The 21694-nt window shown below is 42.6% G+C and overlaps 1 protein-coding gene and 1 pseudogene across 2 annotated transcripts in view; both read left to right on the top strand.

Moving 5' to 3' along the window:
- Positions 1-21694, top strand: part of STON2 (stonin 2) — a 184139-nt gene that overhangs the window by 97053 nt on the left and 65392 nt on the right. The window lies entirely within an intron of this gene.
- Positions 2421-2936, top strand: LOC105531722 (annotated as a pseudogene). The gene has a single exon (XR_001004846.1). The product of XR_001004846.1 is annotated as a 40S ribosomal protein S24 pseudogene (transcript).

The raw sequence follows: 21694 nt of genomic DNA, 5'->3' as shown, positions 1-21694 counted from the left end.
TTTTTTTGGTCGTGCTTTCACTCATTTTGGTATTTTTGAATGACTTTTCTTCAATTAGGTTTCAAGTCCAAGTGTAGGTTTTGGCAGGACTGACTCCATAGTAAATCCAAGAATATTATTTATTAAACTTATAGAACCCATAGAGATACTCTGAAATCTGGGTCTTCTCTCAGCTTCCGTCTTTGTCTCTCCCTTCAGCCCTTTCCTCTGTCTCCCTTGTAGGTGCATGCCTTTTCCTGTGGCAGCGTATCTGACAGTCCAGCTGTGTCCCCAGAACCAAAAGAAAAACGATGACTCTTGAGAGGTGATACCCTGGATATTCTTACCCGGCAGCTTCCTTTATTGTTGAATGCATCTCTTCAGACCATCCCTGCACATTCCATTAGATAGAAATGACAGGAAGTGTTTGCTGTAGGGAAGGATATACTTGGTTGTTTTTGAAAGGGTCATGATTAAGATACATTGAGACTCCTTCTCTCTGCCTTTTCTTCTTTCTTCTAGTTCTTTCTCATTTTTTTTCTTTTCTTGCCATTACCACAGAGTTAATTCTCGAATAGTGTCTTTGAGACTGTCACTGGCCAGTCTTTATATAAAGAATGGGTCACCGTTTTTAGTGCCAACTCTTATGTTTAAAATTGGTAGGCCAGGTGTGGTGGTTCACGCCTGTGATTCCAGCATTTTGGGAGGCTGATGCAGGCAGATCACTTGAGCCCAGGAGTTTGAGACCAGCCTGGGCAATGCGGCAAAACCCTGTCTCTACCCAAAAAACAACAATAATAACAACAAGAACATCAAAAAATTAGCCAGGCGTGGTGGTGTGTGGCTGTAGTCTTCTTGGGAGGCTGAGGTGGGAGGATTGCTTGTGGGAGATGCAGGTTGTAGTGAGCCGAAATCACACCACTGCACTCCAGCCTGGGTGATGAGACTCTCGCTAAATAAATAAAATTGGTAGCAAGTCATTGGTCCAAAGAGCAGCCAGCTCCCTGTTATGGCACCCCAGACTATGATAGGACATTTCTCTTTCCTTGTCTTGCTGTTTTCCAGTCTTCTTTCTGCCCCATTTCTGCCTTAGACTTGCCAGTAGTTTTCTGCTCAGCTTCACTTGGAGAAGTAACAACAGCCAATGTGCTTCATACCCTACAAAAGGACATGTCCCTCTTTCTTTCTGCGTGCCCAGAAAGGGCATTTTGGAGACAGTTGGCTAAGAGGAACTGGAAGTAGAAAGAGAGAAAGATATGAAGAGCTTGCGTGAGGCCTAGAATTCTAGTTCTTTGCCCTCAGAATAATAAAAGGGGTTTGCTGTCACTGTTTTAGAGGTTCTAGAAGATTGGTCAAGCTTTCCTCTTAATGATTCAAGGCTGGATGATGAACCAAATACATTACCCACTTCCTTTGTGTTGTAAGTAAGCTCCATTGTATGTGATGGAACTTGAATTGTATCCTAATAGTAAATGAAGCAAAGGGAAAAAGTAGTTGAGGGAGACAAAATGAACAGTCTTTCCACAAATCTAATATTTCACTTCTTTATAGGTGCTTCTTGCACCTCACTTCTGGCAGAGAGGAGGTGGGTATTAGATCTGGCCAATTACCAGTGCCCTGGAGGTGGCCCAGTGACTTAGAGAAGGCTGGTTTAATGGAATCTTACCTGGCCATTCAGCATCAGAATCGCTTCTGGCCTTATTGCCATGCTTGAACCTGACATCCATTCTCATTGGGTTTGCTTAAGAGTAGGGCAAGCTGCAGGTGCTGTGTAGCGTCTGCCTCAGGGATGAGCCTCTTGGCTTTAGAGCAGAAACCTTGGTAAGGGCATGTATTTAACCACCTGCCTCTAAGAAGAAATAGAGGTGGTTTCCGAACAGGTGTACAAATCTAAATGTTTTCCTTAGAAATCTGAATGCCACCTGCCATGACAAGCTGATCTCCCTTCTGCTTCTTAAATGGCACACTAACTTCCTGACACAAATGAAAAATATAACTATAGAACTATTCAAAACTAGAAAATCATGTTGATACCAAGTAGCTTAATATAATGGAATATGAACTTGGCGTCACCAGGGACATGATGGGGTAACTTGCCAATATCCCAAGTGAAGCTCAAGTTCTTGTACCATAGTGGCTGCCTCTCATCTTGAAGGACTTGCTCTCTAGAGAGGAAGCTCATTCCATGTTCATGCAATGTTACAGTCAACAACTAGTTCTGTGGCAACAAACTGCCTGATCGGAATACTGGCTTCCCTACTTACTAGCCGTTTGAGTCAGTACAAAACACTTAACTTTTCTGAGCTTTGTTTTCTTCATCAGCAAAATTAGAGCCGTAAGAGTAATGATTTCATAGGGTTGTTGAAAAGATTGAATGAAAAAAAAATGTATTTAAAGCTCTTAGAATAGACTCCCTGACTGTCTGAGGATAGACTGCCATCATGAATGACATGGTAACTATCTGAACTAGAAAGTTCGTGACCAACTGATGACTTCAGAGGAAACAAATGGTCATTGATGTCCTTCACCCTGGGAAGGCAACAGTACCGTACCTAAGACAGAAATTCGGGAAAAACTAGCCAAAATGTACAAGACCACACTGGATGTCATCTTTGTACCTGGATTCAGAACTCATTTTGGTGGTGGCAAGACAACTTTCTTTGGCATGATTTATGATTTCTTGGATTGTGCAAAGAAACATGAATCCAAACATGGACTTGCAAGACATGGTCTGTATGAGAAGAAAAAGACCTCAAGAAAGCAATGAGAGGAACACAAGAACAGAAAGAGGAAAGTCAGGGGGACTGCAAAGGCCAATGTTGGTGTCGCCAAAAAGAAATGAAGTGTCTAGCAGTGAGCTGGAGATTGGATCACAGCTGAAGGGGTAAAGGCATTGCAATGATGTTATCTGTGGCCATTGTGGATTTTTCACAGGAAGATTAATAAACTAAAAACTTTCAGGTGGAAGAAAAAAGCTCTTAAAATAATGACTGATATAATAAATATGCTTAATGGATAGATGTCAGCTTTTCCAATAATTTATTATTATTATTATTATTGTAATTATTATAGTTATTATGACAATGTCTTGAATCCATAAAAAACAAACCTAATCTTTTTTTCATATGACAACTTATTCCCTGTTTGAAAAGTGCTAAAGTCCTCATTTGCACAAAGTCTGCTTGTCAATTTAATTCTACGGAAATGGCAAAAAGTTGTAGATGACGGTAAGTTCAAGGCACTGAGGTAGGTTTAGTATACTCAAGCCCATGTGGGGAACATACAGTAAGATATTTTTTAATATCTGAGTAATGATGCCTTCTTCCCAGGAATTTCCCCAAAAGAGAGGTTTTTAAAGAGTAGAAGTAAAATAAGTCTAAAAAGAAAATGGTTGGGTTTTTCTTTGCCGGCTTAAAGGTAATCCTTACTTTATGATGCATAAAAAATTTTGCTTTTTTGTGTGTCATTTATGTGATAAAATCTTAGAGATTTTGAAATGCGAGTGTGAGTTCTTTCAGAATGATCCCAAACGTACAAAGCAAGCTGGATATCCTCATTTGCTGATAGATGGTGTTGCATGAATAGCCTCATAACTTTCAGAGACCATGGACGATCTGGCCCGAAAAGTGCCCATCTGTGGCAGCGGCTCAGGGAGGCCCCCAGCCTCTGCAGACCTTCCCACCGCTCCCCAGCCATGATGCCCAGGAACTTCTCCAGGAATTTGGTTTTGGCAGGCCCAGGGGCTGGGAGAGAAATCCAAGTGCCTAGTCTGAGGGGGTTATAACCCCATAAATATGTTTATGGACCATTTTATTGCCGACTTCTGGCTTTAAAGGAGGATCCACTGTTTTGTTTGAGAATAAAAATCAGTTTCTCTCAGACAGTCACGCAGGAGTTTGTTCCCTGGGAAGATGACAGACCAAATCTTCATTAAACTGTTGAGGAATGAGGGCGAGCAGGGCTTCCTCTGGCCCTTCCCACAGTGGTTGGCAGCAGTTAGGCTAGGATGTGTGGGCCCCTCAGAGCCTTTTGTTTGGTTTCTATGGCTCTAACCTCAATTAGCTGCTCTGCATGGAGAGGAGGGACAATGCAGCTTTTAACCCAAGTCCAACGGCTTCAGTATGGGTCTCTCTTTTCCCCCCTCTATCCATGGCTGGATTTAGGCCTAGAGGCCTTCTTTGTGAAGCGATTTGAGGGTCTCCAGTGAAAGTTCATTGTTTCTATTGGTGGGCAGCGGATGAGGGTATGGGAGGAAAATGTCTAGGGTCTAACAACACTTTGCCTGATACTGGTTCGTGGCTCTGTCCCCTCCCTCCCAATAGTATTGAACTGTGGTCATGCAGAAGTCTGTGCTGGAGTCACTGACACATCAGATCCAGTCCTGGCTCTGCCTTTTCTAGGCAGTTTTCCAGCCAGTGAAATGGGGTTGGTCCAACCCCCTAGAACCTCTGAGTGGAATAATTAAAAGAACAAATGTAAAGAAGTTAGCACAGTGTCTGGTGCATAATTCTTCTATCCATGGTTTCCAAAGACACATGGGGCTAAAGTCTCTTTCTTGCTTCCAGCAAGTACCCAAAGCATCTGTGGCAGTCATAAAGAAATAATACAGTCTAGCAGTCACTGAGAAAGGGTGGTTTTTTATCTCAGGAAGAGAAAAGCTTGAATTGCTTTAGCCTTGAGGTATGTACACATGCCGCTGCACGTGCACACACAAGCCTGCACACATATACACCGGTTTTTCATGTGCTTTTGACCCATAGCTGGATCGCTGAGTACCACCTGCATGTTTTGCCCCATGGTTTTGGTGGTGCCATTTCAGAGTGGACCATGGGAAATTATTTAGCAGACCCCAAATGTGAGCACAGCTCTTAGTCATAGTCTCTTCTGCTTCGTTTCTTTCTCTAACTTAATCACTAAGCAGCTTGTTATGGCTCGTTCTCCAGAAAGGTAGAGAGAAGTCTGTTGCATAGTCCTGACTGTAAGGCCAGCTAATCCTTGGTCATGCAGGACTTCTGAGTAGGTGCTAATAGATGGTGTGAAAGGAGGTAATTTTTGCCCTGAGGGAGTTAAGTTAGGAAAATAAAACTAGCACACCTGCAATAATTAGCCACCAATTAAGTGCTAAATCATGTGCTACTGACAGTGTTGGAGTGCAGTGTGGGTGAGGGGAAATTTGAGGGTGGACACTGGCTCTCTTAGTGCTTTGGCAAGATTCAGCTGTGCCTTGCTGAACAATTGAGCCATGTTGTAAAAAATACATTTTTAATAAATATGTGACAGCTTTTCCCACTTCTTTTTAAAAATATTAGATCAGAATTTTAAGACATTTTATTATAAAACACTACCATCATGTAAATGAAATTTTAAGAAAGAAAAAAGACACCATCTCTAAATCCTAAAGCCCTTACACAGTTCATTTATCAAAGACCATAACTCAGTCTCTACAGTATCCAGCTCAGTGCCTAGTACACAAGGGGAGTGTTTGTGAGTGGCCACCACGACTGTTTACCATCACAAGTATCCAGATACGGCTTTGTAAAGGGTGCCAGACCAGCACCTCTTACATGCCAGGTTCTCCACTGCCTTACTGCATTGAATTCTTCTCACGGTGCCGAGAGGAGGTGGTGGTATGCTGAGGCTTGGCGTGGTTGAATAACCAGGGGAGTGCTAAGGAGCATCCCATGTCAGAGTGTGTAGATGTTTTTATTAGGCCATAGAGCCTCCCTGAGATACGACAGGATAGACAGGTGGATACCTAGGATAAAGTACTTCTCCCCCAACATGGGATGGTGTTAATATTCCCCCTCTCCCTCCTGTGGAGGAAGATTACCCTTACCCTACAAAGGGCATTTTCATTCCTAACATATCAGCGCCAACAAGTCCTGTGGTTTCTGCCCGCCTGATTTTCAGGTAAAGCAGGCTTACCTGTTGGTACTTGTGCAGCTTTGAAGAGTCGGCTGTGGGCCCAGCTGGTCTAAGACAAATTAAAGCTGACTCAGGTTCTCCTGTCTAGGATTCCCCCCACCCCTTCTCTGTCTTTCCCACTAAACGGTTTAAGCCGTAGGTAGGCTGGTTGATCCATACTTTTGGTCTGAGTTCACTGTATGTTTTAGTTTCCTAGGGCTGCTGTCACAAATTACCGCAAACTGGATGACTGAAAACAACAGAAATGTATTCTCTCACAGTCTTGGAGGCTAGAAATCCAAAGTCAACATGCCAGTGGGCTTTCTCCTAGTTGCTGGCAGTCCTTGGCTTTCCTTGGCTTGTGGCAGCGTAACTCCAGTCTCTGTGTCCATCTTCCCGTGACGTTTTCCCCTGTGTCTTTATGTCTCTTCTTATAACGACACCAGTGGCTGGATTGAGGGTTCACCCTAATCCAATATGACCTCGTCTTCACTTGATTACATCTGTACACACCCTATTTCCAAATGAAGTCACATTCATAGGTTCTGGGAAGTAGGACTTTGACATCATAGTCCATTTTGTGTTAATTTATAAAGAAAAAGATATTTGGCTCATGGTTCTTCAGGTTGTACAAGAAGCATGGTGCTGGCATCTGCATCTGTTGAGGGCCTCAGGCTGCTTCCACTCATGGTGGGAAGCACAAGGGAAGCTGGCATGCGCAAAAGTCACATGGTGAGAGAGGCTGTGAGAGAGTGAGAGGGGAGGTGCCGGGCTTTTCTTGACAGACAGCTCTGGTGGGAACTAATAGAATGAAAACTCACTTGCCCCCTGGAGGGCATTGATCTATTCATGAGGCATCTGCCCCATTACCCATACATCCCCCATTAGCCACCCCCGTTCAGCACTGGGGATCCAATTTCAGTATGAGATTTGGAGAGGACAAACATCCAGACTGTAGCAGACATCAGCCTGTTTTCCAACGGACACAGTTTAACTCAGTACACCGAGTGAACCCTCAAAGCACCTCAGGCCAAGTCAAGGTGATAGCAATGCTGGTACATCTTTCTTTTGGAGAAAACTGATGTCTTCTTACCTCTCTGTAGATATAGTTCAAGGCACTGAGGTACGTTTAGTATACTGAAGCCCATGTGGGGAACATACGGTAAGATATTTTTAATATCTGAGTAATGATGCTTTCTTCCCAGGAATTTCCCCAAAAGAGAAGTTTTTAAAGAGTAGAAGTAAAATGTTCCTCAACCGTGGCTTACCAGTAGTACTTATTTTCAAAATAGCTGACTGGGATAAATGAACCTGGGAGCAAATCATGCCCTTTTCCATTCCTACAGCCAGTTAAATGTGAGTACATGAATGGAGATTTTGTTTTGTTCACTTCTGTATTCCCAGTATCTTGAACTATTAAAGCCACCATCAGCTTGAGACAAAGTACAGCCAATCATCCCTGAAGTTATTCACTTGATACTGATTGAGCAGCTGCAGTTTGCCAGGCACTGTGCTTGGTGTGGGGGAAAACCATGATGAAACTAGTAGTGATTACAACTTACTGAGTATCTACTATTTGTCAGACACTGAAACATACTCTTTGCATACTTTATCATGAATTCTTGTAAAAACTATAATGTAGGCTTTATTATCTCCATGTTATAGATGAAAAAAACAGGGTAAGAAGATGAAAAGCTTTGACCTAAGTCTTAGAGCTCTCAAGTGACAAAATTAGGTTTGAACTTGAGTGGTGTGCTGTGGACCAGTCCTTCACCACTCTTTGAAGGTTTCTGAATGGTGTTTTCCAGTTGTTGTTGTTTTACAGAAATCTGAGTAGTTATTTATTAAAGCAAATAATCTCAGTAAAATAGATTTTAATGAAATATGTAGGTTGAAAAAATATATGCTGTCTAACATATCATGGCCAAAATAGAAATGGGAAATGTATGCTTTCATTTTAGATAAGTATAAACCTTAGTATTAATAGCATCCCAGTTAATAAATGAGGAAGAAATGGAAGAAAATCATTTTTCAGTCCCTAGAAAATAATACCAAGCCATTGATTTTCGGTGGCTGCTAAGTGCACAAATACCAGAACTTACCAAACGCCAGTTGCCTCTTGATGGAAGCACATAAGACTGCCTTTCAACTAGCTAGTCTGTCCAAAAATCAAATCTAAATGCGATCAAGCTTCTAAAATCTAACTATAAATTCCAAAGGGAGAGGGACATGTTAAATCATACCGTGATCAAAATGTAGATTGTGAGACATTTTCTGGCGAAGAACCAGGTTCTTCAACAAATAAATTGCAAGGAAAAAATAAAGATGGAAAAAGAATGTTTAGATAAAATGGCAACACCTATGAACCAATTGCAGTATTGACTTGAACAAAGTATAAAAAAAAATTTGATATATTTAGAGGAATTTGATACTGTCTGGATACTGGATAATATTAAATCATTATAATTCACATTTTATTTTATTCTGAGATGGAGTCTCTCTCTGTTGCTCAGGCTGGAGTGTAGTGGTGCAGTCTCGGCTGACTGCAGCCTCCGTCTCTCAGGTTCAAGCAATTCTCGTGCCTCAGCCTCCCAAGTAGCTGGGATTACAGGTGCATGCCACCACGCCTGGTTAATTTTTGTATTTTTAGTAGAGAAGGGGTTTTGCCAAGTTGGCTTCCTCACTTAGGACAATGGGTGGGGAGGAATGAAAAAGAAAGAATTGGCAGGAGGACAGGAGGATCAGGTCAAAGCTCTACATCCCAAATCAAGCTAAGGTCCCGAGTAATATCTCAAGCTATGAAGACACTTCTGCAACTGTGTTAGCAGGGATAAAACCCATGGAATGCTGTTGAAAGCCTCTGGTTTATACAGAAAAATATACTGAGAAAATAGGAAAGTATTGATTTGCATTATCCCTCGACAGTTTTTCTAAGAAATGAGTCAGTCAAATCATTCCTCAAATGACCTTTTAATTCTAAAGAGGCAGGCAGGGTCAGCTGTTTCTAGTTAAATGAGTAATGCCTGTTCTAACTTGTATATTAATATTGTGTCAAATTTGTGATACAACATGTTTGTATGTACACTGTAGAGTATGAGGAGTTCCTTGTGTAATGCAGGTTTCAAATGTGGACGCATTTTAAAATTGTTTCATTACTGAGACAGTGTAACAAGATATATGCTTTTAGAGAAGATCCACACAATCTTCTGGATGTTCTTTCCATCATCGGTAAAAAGGAGGGGTTGTATGAGCCAATCTCACAAAATATGAGTCATGGAACATCATTTTACTATTTTACACGATTATGAGATTTATTGTTGTATCTCCGTTTTTACAAGAGTTTGTTGATTATGTCTTGAATTTATACGAAAACAACGTGAAGTCTTGGAACACAACCTGCAATTACAACATTGTTCCTAAGGGACAATAGGATCCACTTTATAGTGTGGCTTTTTAGGAACACAGTGTGGCAAAAATCAGGGTGGCCAATGTCATGTTTGCTTCATTAATAAAATGTCAAGCATTTATTTTGCCCTTCTTATGTGCTGGGTACATACTCTGAGATGGCTCTCTCAATCTGTAAAATGAGGATAATAGTAGCAACTGATTGCTGGGGTTGTCGAGGGTAAGGCTTTATTCATTTAATACATTGGGGTGACAGTCAGAGCTGGGAGAGGGAAGAAATTCGTTTCTCTGTCACTTTTTTTTTAAACCCTTAGAGTACAACGCGTAGTATCTATTCAACTGTAATCATGTTTAAAGGGGTGTGAGTCCCCCTACTTTCTCCCTTCTCAGTCTGCCCCTCTGTGCGTACTGTGACCCATGTTGTGGACGCTTCTATAAAGTGGTAATCCAATATTTTAGACCTAACTTTTACTTTTCTTGACTCTAACTTGCCCAAGCAATTCTATATGCTGATATGGAAAATCTCAAACGTATCATTAAGTTTTTTTTAAGTGCGAAATAACACATCACGGTATCCTTTAATCCCAGTTATGTTATTTTTAAGAGGATAGTCATATATGCTTTATATATATAAACATTTCTGAATCAGATACCTAAGAAATTGCTAACAGTGGTTACCTCTAGGGAATGGGACTGATTGTTAAGAATAACAGAGAATTTTTTACTTTTTATTTTATGCCCTTATATACTGTTTGAAGTTTTTTATAATGAATTTTTTTATAACTTCAAAAAAAAAAAAAAGAGGAGAAAAGAACAACATATCTCTATAATACTGTTTCCCAAACTCAGAAGATCTCTTGCCTTTGGAAAGGGGAACGTGGCACACTGTAGGTCCCGAACTTGGAGAGTCACAGTGTATATATTAGCATACGAAAGGCGATGAGAAGCGACAGTAGAGAAACCTACATAGTACATTTTTCCACTTTTATTGCACTTATTAAAAACCCACGGAATTACGTTTCATGGCATATCAGTTTTGGAAAAGTTATAAAAGTTTAAGGAAAGGTATCTAGCCTTAGGTCAGCTGCAGGTGGAGGAAGGGTGAGTGCTGGAGTGGTGAAAGGCATTCCTGGCTGTGTGGTGGGAGGATACCAGGTCTTGGGTTCAGGCAAACCTGGGTCCAAATCCAGGGTCTCCCATTCACTAGCTGGCCCAGCATGAGCCAGGTTCCCTAACCTCTGGGTCTCAGTGTGCTCACGTGTGAAAGAGGAACAGTTATCCTCCTTTGGAAGTGCATTTTCAGGGTTAATTGAGGCAAGTACCTGTTCCTTCACCCTCTGCTCCATCTTGCTAGGCTGTATTACTGCCATGCCTTTGTTTATGAACACCCATGCTTCCTCCCAAACCAACAACTTAGTATCCATTTGTGAAAGGCTTCATTTCAGGATTAATCAGAGGTCAGGCTATCAAATAACAAATTCTTGCATTTACAATGTGAATCCATTTCTAACATCTTGGTTTATAGATACCTACTTCAAGAATGTGCCTCTTGGACAAGGCAAAGTCCATAGGCACTGGGAGACTGTTGAGAATCCTGTTTCTCTAAAATTCAATCTAAAAGTGAGACTCCAGAAACTCATTGTTTAAATCACATCCAGGTTTGCTTGCTCCAGGCTCTTCCAGACTCCTGCCCCAGAGTAACCCTTCACTCATCATTTCCTATGCCAGTGTTAACACTCCAACTCAGAGGAAACAAATTTCAGAGTGAAATGCAAAAGGATGTGTGCTGAAGCACTGCCTTTCGAAGTAACCTTTGCATTAAGCCCTTAGAATCTAATTACCCAAGTGTTATTTGCCTCTGTAAGTACCCATGCCCATGCAGACTGAGCTTAAAGTTCAGGAAGTAATCACAAAAGGAAATCAGAAGGGAGATCTCAGGCTCAGCCTCTGAAGAGTCTCCTGTCTGCGCCTGGCCTCTCCCTCCTCCTGGGTGTGTCTGCCTGCCCGAGAAGGCCAGTGAGTAACCTGCACATTTTTTTTTTTCATCTTGGCCCTTCCCACCCAGACAAGAGGACCGAGTGGCAGACAGGCAGGCAGACGGCAGTGAGTCCTGTTCAAGCATGCTCGGAGCATACCTCCACCCACACCCACCGCCTGGACCCCTCACCACCCTCACCCCAGCCCAGGAGGAGCCAGAACCCCGCCGAGGGTCCGGAGGGGGCCTCCGCTCCCAATGGTAAGGGCTGCCCGCAGCAGGAACACTTCATTCATTTTATTTGCTTTGGTGTTGGCTTTTCTTTTTGATTGTGTTTAGATGGCAGAGTTTCTGAGACAATTGAAGGTGTTTTGTTTGGTGAGTTCTCGGTGGTCCCAAGACAAAGAAATGTCTTTTCGCAGGAGGGTTTATTAGAAAGCTGTAACCCGATAGCCTGGCCTCGGAAGAAAACTTAACATACTAATTACCTCTAGTTAGTACAGCGTACCCTTTTGGCACTGTAGAAAAACAAAACAAAACAAAACACCACATTGCTTACCAAATAGGTTTTGAGGAAGAAAAAGTGCGAAGGATTGTGGACATTTTAGTAGATAGGCACCTCTGACTAATGGAAATGAAGCTGAAGTGTCACGATAGCTTTGTAATAGACCAAGATGATGTTTTGTCTCAAACAAACAAACAAAAAAGGCCCTTTATTTAAAGGAGTTAAGTGTTGAACGAAAGATGCAAGGTGGGGTTTGAGGAAAAGAGTTACAAGGTAAGTCCCATTAAATATTTGTGAACATGAAGGTATTGAATTAAATCTGTCTTGCTATGGGAAGAAAAAAGTCTGTGTTCAATGTGGAATTTGGGTGGCATTTAAGGGAGAAAACTGAGATCTTTGTATAGTGTGTCGAGAATTCTTTGAGAGAATGGTCGGGAGGCAAATGGTGGAGGCTGGGAAGCAGGTTTTGTGCAGGGAGCTGGTGCCAAGGCCCTCTCCCTCAGTTGCTGTGGGTGAGAGAGTAATTCAAAGTAATCAAGCACTGTATTGTTAACAGGCTTCTGTGTCTCAAATATTTATTCTAAACACAAGCCGTTGATTGCACTGACATGTGAAGGAATAAAGTTGCTGCCTCTGGTTCCTGGCCTAGCCCAAACTTAATACCTGGCAAGATATTCATAAAAATGTAGGAAAGACGAGGCTACATGTAAAGTTAATTTGAGGAATTACATCGTGTTTATATCAGAGTGTGAGGATGCTGAGCTAAGGGGTTTTATAGGAGAGCAGTATGGGAAATGCAATAGAAATTGCCCAAACCAGAGGTACTGCCATGACACCTGTGAAGGTTTGACCTGTGCCAGATGACTCTGAATATGCAGCACAGGTTTGTTTTAGGCAACTCTGTGCAGGCAACTTCAGGATTCCCTGTACGGAGCAGCCTATGCTTAACATGTCTAGGTTTCTAGAGCTGCAGCGAATCACCCTGAAACACAGTGTACCAAGATGGTACATCTGAACTTTCTGGCATATAAGAAGTCTATGAAGTCGGCTGTGAGTGAGGGTATGAGTGGGGAGGGTCACAGGTAGGGTGAAAAGTTCTCTCTTAGGGTGAATGCCCCTCTTCTAAGTTCCAGGAAAGTGCAGTGTGTCTTTTGATTTACCAATCAGCAATACTTCATCATTGTCATGCCCAGTGTTCCTGTGGTGATAATGCCAGGAGTTTGTTTTTTTTGCGGCTCTAGTTTCCCCTTGGCTGATTAATCGAAAGCATAGATTGCTTGCAGCCCCATCAGCCAGCTCATTAGAAGACAATCCAAGAATGCCACTTCTTTGGAGGCCAAGTGAGCAAGAAGTGGGGGGTCGGAGCCATGATGATGATTTTGCCTAGAGACTGCTGGTTCCAATTTATGACTTTTCAGTTATGATTAAAAAACAAACAGAAGCCACTCTAAGTCGCCCATGCAGTTAACGGCACTGATAGCCATCCTGAGTCTCATAGGCTTTTGTACATTGGATACTACACATTACGGTACAAAACCATCACCACCCCAAACGTGCTTCTCTCCCAGAATCAGTGCTCAGGAATAGAATACAGGTTAGAAGAGTGTTGGCAACATTTCCTCCATGTAGTGCCAGGCCCCTGTTAACTTCAGTAGGGATGGCACCAATTCAAGAGGTGGAAGAAGAGACTCAGGGCCAGCAAACATGACAGGTTTTTATTAGGGGTGACTTACGTAGAGGGACGGTCCAGTCGCAGCAGGCTGAACAGGAAAACCACAACCACTTACGAAAAGCAAAAATATGCAGTTTATATAGCATTTTCACTTAACCCCCTCCCCCTAACCTCCACCTGGCAACCTTCATTTGACCCAAATCAAAAGGCCTTGATCCGCTGTATGGTCCAGGTTCCATGGGATGGGATGGGGGCTTCAGATGTTCCTCATGGATAAGGAATGGATCTTGGTTGCTCCCAGAATCCTTAGCTCAGAACTCTGAACACATTCAGGTGCTTCTGTCATACACTCCCATTCATGGCCTGTTTGGTATGTTTTTAGAACTTCCGGGAGTTTCTTCATGAAGCACATTGAATGCAGTATCTGCTTGAATTTGGCTTTTCAAGGCAACTGTATGGTGAATTTAGCATTTCTTTGTATTTCATTGTGTTTTTCATCTACTCCTGTTGCTTAGTCCTTTAAGCAGTGATCCTACCAAGCAGATTGAAAACTGTATCTATAAAGAGGCACCTAACTATGGACTTGAGATAGCCTTGCCTTTGAGCAACATGTACTTTCTCCTTACCAGTTGCTGAATCACCTCCAAAAAGCCTTCAGACAATACCCAGCTGTGGCCACCACTCCACCATCCTGTGTTTTCTGGTTTCTGGAATTCTTTTTTTTAATTATTATTATAAAGTAGAAACAGGCTCTCACTTTGTTGCCTAGGCTGGTCTTGAACTCCTGGGCTCAAGGGATCCTTTTGTCTTGGCGTCCCAAAGTGCATGGTGGCCAGGCATGAGCCACCATGCCTGGCCCACACATAAACATTTAAAGAATTTGAGTGGAGCTATCCAGAAGGTCATGGTGATTTTTCTGAAAAATAGAAAGCAGCACCTTAGCTGTAGAGATGCTAGAATAACTGCTGCGACATCCTAGACAGGCTGCATGCATCTTGGAGCTTGGATCAGGGAAAATAGTAGTGGATTCAGGCCCTGCAGTGTTAGTGCATTTTCTAAGTGATCACAGTCTGACAAGGGTAAGTAAAGAAGGGCGGTAGAGTGAAGAGGGCCTAGAAAACAGCTGGTGAATAAAATCTAATTAGCATCAGCCTGTAGTCTTCAAGGAGCTCCAGTTTCCTGCTCCTCGGGGTTATTTGCTGGTCTTGTGTGTTATCTTTTCCTGTAATGTTTTTTCTTATGCTTTGGTGCTCCTCATGCTAATGCTCTGGGGTCCTTTAGAGGGTGTGGCTCTGATGATCATTGTCACATTTCATCTGTAGGCACATCCTAAGCCAGGAAGAGACATCACAGAGACCTGTCCTGAACACATCCTCATAAGAGGGGCATGTTATCCCATCTTCGTAACCCCAAAGGATAGTACAAAATAGTGCTGAGAGTAAATTGATTGCTTTCGCTTTAGTTTCAGACTGAGATCTTGAGGATTAAGTAAGATGTGTGTGTGTGCAGGCAGGAGTAGAAATAATGAATGTAAGATGAAGCTTTAACCTGTGGACTTTGTAATTTTTGAGATGGGGTGAAAACTCCAACCCTCACTTAGAAATCACATTTGGCTGGAAGTGCTATTTCTCTCCCATGTTATGCTGTGTCATGAATTAATTATAAAAATGGTCACAATTATTCTCCTCTTTAAATCTATTTCCTTGAGCTAGGACTTCGCAGCTCCTCTTATCAAGGGGTGGAGTCTCTTTCCCTAGCCCCTGAATGTGGGCTTGGCCTTATTACTTACTTTGGCCAACAGAATTCGTAGAAGTGAAGGTGTGTGGGTATGTCAGTTCTAAGCCCAGGTCCCAAGCCAAGGTCTTAAGAGGCTCACTCACACACTTCTGCTTGCTCTCCTAGAATCTGGCTTCTCTTGGAATGTAGACAGACATTCATGGTCTTGCTTGCTGTGGCCCAGAGACCCCATCACTGCAGGTGACAGTGACCTTACACTGGCCACGTGAGTGAGGCAATTCTAGACCAGCCAGCTAACGTCAGACACTTCAGTGGGCCCAGCAGAGATCAGACAAATCCATCCAGATCCATAGACTCATAAGCAATAATAAATGCTTATTGTTTTAAGCTACTGAGTTTTGGAATGGTTTGTTATACTAACGTATCCAACTGATACATGTAGTTCCCTGGACATGGTCCCCTTGTGGGGTTTATTAATGTCATTATAAACCCTTAGTTCAACTCAGTAGAAGACATTCAATCATTGGATGGAGGGGTTCTACTAAATGCGAGTGGTGGGCCCTCAATTCTTGTGATTGTCAGCATTACTCTGAGACATTTTTAACACAGATGCCTAGGCCTTGTACTAGAGGATTCAATCAAATATTTGTAGATGAAGATTCGGAACCTGTCATTTTTAAGGCTCTGGTAATTGGCCAGGATTAAAACCCAGTAATTCAATGGTCTTGTCAGTCCCTTCCACTACTGAAAGATGCAGTGATTCCAGTTCATCTATACTTTAGCAAATAACACTCAGGTGGTTCAGAGTTCGTTACTGACCTGATATACTTCTAGCTGCAAAAGTAAACTTTATGATCACCTGTGGCCAAAAGCAAACTAACCCAGATGCTAGATGGGAAAAATCTACAGTTGCAGATTGATGGCTAGAATGTATATTGTTTACCATTGTATCTGCCTGGGGTTTAGAACACGATGCAGACTCATGAATAAATCCTGGACACTGGGAATGTAATAGGACCTTGCTTTGAGGATCTTAGAGTCTAATAAAAAAAAAATCAGGTATAAATTACTTATAATGTATCAAGAAAACAAAGCAAGCAGTATTTTAACCATAAATTTCAGGTGAAGTTTTACTATGGTGTATGTGCCAGTTGGTGCTTACAGTGATGCTGCATTGCAAACAACCAGAAAATCTGTTTTATACAACAGTGTGCATTTCCTAACCCCTGTGTCTGTAGTTTGAGGGGGGCAATCGGCTGATTCTAGGCTGGGCTCAGAGGCGGGTAGCTTTCTACCACATATCTCTCATCCTTCCCTTGGCACCAGCTGCTAGCTTTAGCATATTATTCTCATGGAGATGGCAGAGATGGGGGTACAAGCCACAATGTGCAAGCTCATTTTAAGCTTCTGATAATGTCATTAATCTGTTAGCATCCTATTGGTCGAGGAAAATCACATGACCAAGCACAGTGTCAAAGGGTAGGGAAATGTATTTCACTTTTTAATTTGCTTTAACTTTGTATTATATTTTTTGAGATAGAGTCTCACTCTGTCACCCAGGATGGAGTGTAATGGCGCCGTCTCAGGTTCCATCTCCCTGGTTCAAGTGATTACTGTGCCTCAGACCCCCGAGTAGCTGGGATTACAGGCACCGACCACCACACCCAACTAATTTTTGTATTTTCACTAGAGATGGGGTTTCACCATGTTGACCAGGCTGGTCTCAAACTTCTGACCTCAAGTGATCTGCCCGCCTCGGCCTTTCAAAGTTCTGGAATTACAAGTGTGAGCTACCAGGTCTGGCCTTTTTCACTTCTTTAGTGTGAGAACCTTCAAATACTTGTTGCAAAGGGCATGGATATGGAGAAGAGTGAAGAAATAGAGCCGTTAAAATATTCTTCCCCAGTGGGAAAATGGCGTATGAGGAGGGAGTTGCATTTTTTCCTGCTTTGGAAGGCTCCTGAAGTCCTAGCTGGACCCTAGAATAACCCACAGGCAGAGAAGTATGCATCCTCTGGAGCCATCTTCTGCTCCTCGTGATGTGGAAGTAAGCAGGGGACTCATAGCTGCTATGATCTGTCTAATGGAATTTTGAAGGGAAAGAAACTCCTGCCATGTGCGGTGACTCATGCCTGTAATCCCAGAACTTTGAGTGGCCGAGGCTGGCAGATCACTTGAGGTCAGAAGTTCGAGACTAGCCTGGCCAACATGGTGAAACCCCATCTCTACTGAAAATACAAAAATTAGCCAGGCATGGTGGTGCGTGTCTGTAATCCTAGCTACTCGGGAGGCTAAGGCAGGAGAATCGCTTGAACCCAGGAGGTGGAGGTTGCAGTGAGCCGAGGTTGCACCACTACACTCTAGCCTGGGCAACAGAGCGAGACTCTGCCTCAAAAACACAACCCCAAAATAAAAAAAATAAATAAAAAAAGAGAAGGAAACTGCTGAAGATATCTCAAACTTGATAGCTACAGAGATGGCATTGGAATTCCTATAGAATGCCTCCGTTTCCATTCCCACTGTATCCTCTAAAATGTGAAGATTATGGGTTATTGTGTCTGGTTATCCACTTCCCAGTTCCAGGAGGGGTATTATGTGGGTAGTGCCATTACTTTAGATCACATGATATCCCTTTATTGTCATCCCCTTTTTCTCAGGTGAAAAGGTATGAGTTGCCATCTACTCTGAACACTAGGACCTTTCCCCATAGCCAAGCCCAACATTGAAGTGGTTAAAAGAGATTTGGGTGAGACTGTCCCTTCCTGAGGGCACATCTTTCCCTGATTTATTTTGTGAAAGGCTTGTGCCTAAGCCTCTCTCACTGAGACAGGAAACCAGTGTTGTCACATATGATTGAGATTCTCAGATATTCTCCAGGGCAGAAATTATGTTTTATGGTGTCACTAAGAAGAAGAATAAAGCACTTTATTTTAGGCCACCAATTTATAGGCTTTGCTATTGATCATTCTGTGCCTTTCAATGTATGTGGCTAGTTTGGTTTGTATATTTGTCCCCTCCAATTCTCATGTTGAAATGTGATCCCCTATTTTGGAGGTGGGGCCTGGTGGGAGGTTTGGGTCCTGGGGGCAGATCCCTTATGAATGGCTTGGTGCCCTCTCTGTGTTAATGAGTGTGTGCTCCATCTATTTGTTCACCCAAGACCTGGTTGTTTAAAAGAGCCTAGCATCTCTCTTGCTCTTTCTCTTGCCGTGTGACTTGCCTCCTCCCCCTTCACCTTCCGCCATGAGTAAAAGCCTTCTGAGGCTTCACCCAAAGCAGATGCTGCTGCTGTGCTGCTTGTACAGTCTGCACAACCATGAGCCCAAATAAACCTCGTTTCTTTCTTTTTTTTTTTTGAGACAGAATCTTGCTCTATCGCCCAGCTGGAGTGCAGTTGCGCAATCTCAGGCACTTCAACTTCTGCCTCCCGGGTTCACGCCATTCTCCTGCGTCAGCTTCCCAAGTAGCTGGGACTACAGGCACCCGCCACCATGCCCAGCTAATTTTTTGTATTTTTAGTAGAGACGGGGTTTCACGGTGTTAGCCAGGATGGTCTCGATCTCCTGACCTCGTGATTCGCCCTCCTCGGCCTCCCAAATGCTGGGATTACAGGCGTGAGCCACCACGCCTGGCCAAACCTCTTTGCTTTATAAATTACCCAGTATCAGGTCTTCTTTTGTAGCAATGCAAAATGAACTAACACTATGGTGTATCAAATTTACCTGTGAGGAAACTGAAGTACAAAGGATAATGTAACCTTCCTGAGATGACATCTAATGGCCAATTGAGATTTGACACCTGTCTTCTTGTTTTTTCAGCTTTTTCTTGGCAATCTGCTGATAGTACCTTGTTTCCCAAAACAAGCGTTATTTACTGAGTATAGCATTACTTACTGAGTTGATCTTCCTAAGAAACCCCGCCTCCCTACTATTTGTGCTCCATGGGGAAAAAAGGAAATCTAGCAGGAATGTGTTTAACAATATGAGATTTACATACCACAATGTTAGAGAAAGTAAGTTGGATTATCGGTCATTCCTAAATTGCATTTCCTGAAGTTTCTTCATTACTGCCCGGACCACAGAAATAGACTGTGAGGAGACTGTTTAGAAGTTCTCACAGGGTCTTTGTGACTGTGCTGCTTTTACATGTTTTCTGAGCCCTCACCTGCCATTTCTGTTGCCTGGTGACTATAAATGAGGGATCATAACCTCGTGTTCAGCAGTGGTTCCCTGACAGATTATACTATTTCTGTTTTATGTGAAAAAATTGGTGTAATTAAACAAAGTGTTTTAACTGATGTTTTGTAGGAGACGTGATATGATTGGAGCAGGCATTTCTAATGGTGTTTTTCTCCAATTAACACATGCGAACAATCAAATAATTGTAATGGCCCAGAATATATAGGGTCTGCTACAACTCATAGATAAGCTGGTTATCTTGGATAGGTTGTCACCTTTCTGGTGATGTTTTTGCTGTAAATCTCATGTGTCTCCCGTATATACAGATGGTACATAATATATTGTTATTTAAGCAATAATTTCATATCCTCCTCCTCTTCTTGCTCAATGCCAAGGGCCATGTCTGCCCTATTTGCCACTTAAAACCTGGGAGCCAGCATAATAGAGCCTAAGTAGGTACTGAAAGAGTGAATGAGCAAATGCTAAGACTACAGCACCCAGCTCATAAGAAAAATTTGGGATTCCTCCCAGGTGTTTCTGCCCCTGAGGAAGGACAGTGAAGGGTTAATGTTCTCTGCAGGAGCAGGAGGGATTTGGATATGGATCTCAGCAGAGCTGCTGGAATCACATTCTTTCTGCTACTATAGCAACAGGTTGAGAATTCTGCCAGTATTGTCGCCTGCCTACATTGGAAATGCCTGCATGCAGGCAACTTCATTGTCTGAGGGGACAACTGTTTTTTCTATGATGTTTCAATAAAGCAGCTTGTTTTTGGAGACAAAGAGACAGCACAAAACAGGGGCTAAGAATCATGGAAAGGCAGAGAGAGATCTTGTTTTTATTGGAGGGACATTTCCAGTCTTTTGTCCCTTGAAGAGGTGTTGAATGAGGAAGGAATTAAGGTTTCATCTGTAGTCGGTAGCATCTTTTTCTGTCTTCTAAACGAGGCCTCTCTTCTGAGATGTAACCCTGGCAACATTTCACAAACTTTCTCTTACTATTATTGCTTAGCAAATAGAGTGATAGTAAAAACTCTTGCCTGTGTTCACTTCTAAATTTGGAGATGCCAGAATGGACCAGAATGTAGGTTTTCCTCTGCATTTACCATTCTTCTAACCAACTCTGTATCTTCGTTGTTTACTGAGAAGGAAAAGTTAACCAAGAATGCAAAATGGAGGTGTTAGGCCAGGCGTGGTGGCTCACACCTGTAATCCTAACACTTTGGGAGGCTGAGGTGGGAGGTCCTAGAGCCCAAGAGTTCAAAGCTCCAGTGAGCCATGCCACTTCACTCCACCTTGGGCAACAGAGTAACACTCCAGAAACAAAACAAAAAAACAAGGAGGTATTATTTTTATTTGGTGTAGCAGTGTTGTAAAGAGACGAACATGAGGAAGCTACAGAGGAAAGTTGCTTAAACGGTATTAAGTTCCCAGGGGGCTTCACAGCATGTAATAAAATGCCTGGCCTATTACTCAGGCCTGTTTCTTGTGATCTCTGTAAGTGGCAGGGAAGGCTCAGGTGTGGTGATGATCAGAGCTTAGGGCTAATTGGGTTAATGCATGGAATCAGTAGGACTTAACTGTCACTTTGGATTGACGGATCACTTTGCCACAGTACCATGATCACATCTCCATCTTGCTTTCACTTTGCATGCTGGCAGGAAAATCTGCCTGGTTCACTCTTTGTTGCTGGTTTACAAATACCTCTTGGTCAAAAATACCTGGACGTATTGAACCTTTCTTCACACACAGCACAGAATTCAATTTTTCAAAGCTTTCATCTTATCCCACTCTAGACCATTTGAATATAGGATAAGCCTTTTCATCTTGTGTAAGTTTCAAGGGCCCTCATCACTGCCTTGAAGTTTGTGTGGCCACTGAAACTGCCGTTCTTGTGGCAGTGTAGTCAAAAGGGCACTGGGTTGGACACCAGAAGCCTGGACGTCTGGTCCTACCAGGAAGTGGCCTTGGCCAGCTCATATGGGGATTTTAATTTCATTATATGTAAAATGAAAGACTTGGATGAGATTTCCAGGATTTGTCTTACATCTCTTCCTACATGCGAAAAAGCAGGATTCCAGTTGTTTTAAAAGTAGAACAGGCTTTGCTTCATTGAAGTCTTATAATTTGCAAGTCACTGGAAGGCTCTGTCGCTTGCTTCTTCCCTAACTCTTAATCACACACCACATCACCTCTCTGCTTCAGTGTTGCTTCATCAGAGAAGCCTTCCTTGAACCTCAGGCTAGATCAGGACTCCCAGTGTATGTTCCCTAATAAATCTGTTATTTTCTTTCATCATACTTAACCACACTTTGTAATGAATGATCTGTTTCATTGGGG

This window comes from Mandrillus leucophaeus, unplaced genomic scaffold (assembly GCF_000951045.1).
Source record: "Mandrillus leucophaeus isolate KB7577 unplaced genomic scaffold, Mleu.le_1.0 Scaffold90, whole genome shotgun sequence".
Taxonomy (NCBI): domain Eukaryota; kingdom Metazoa; phylum Chordata; class Mammalia; order Primates; family Cercopithecidae; genus Mandrillus; species Mandrillus leucophaeus.
This window is presented reverse-complemented; position numbering and strand designations above follow the sequence as displayed.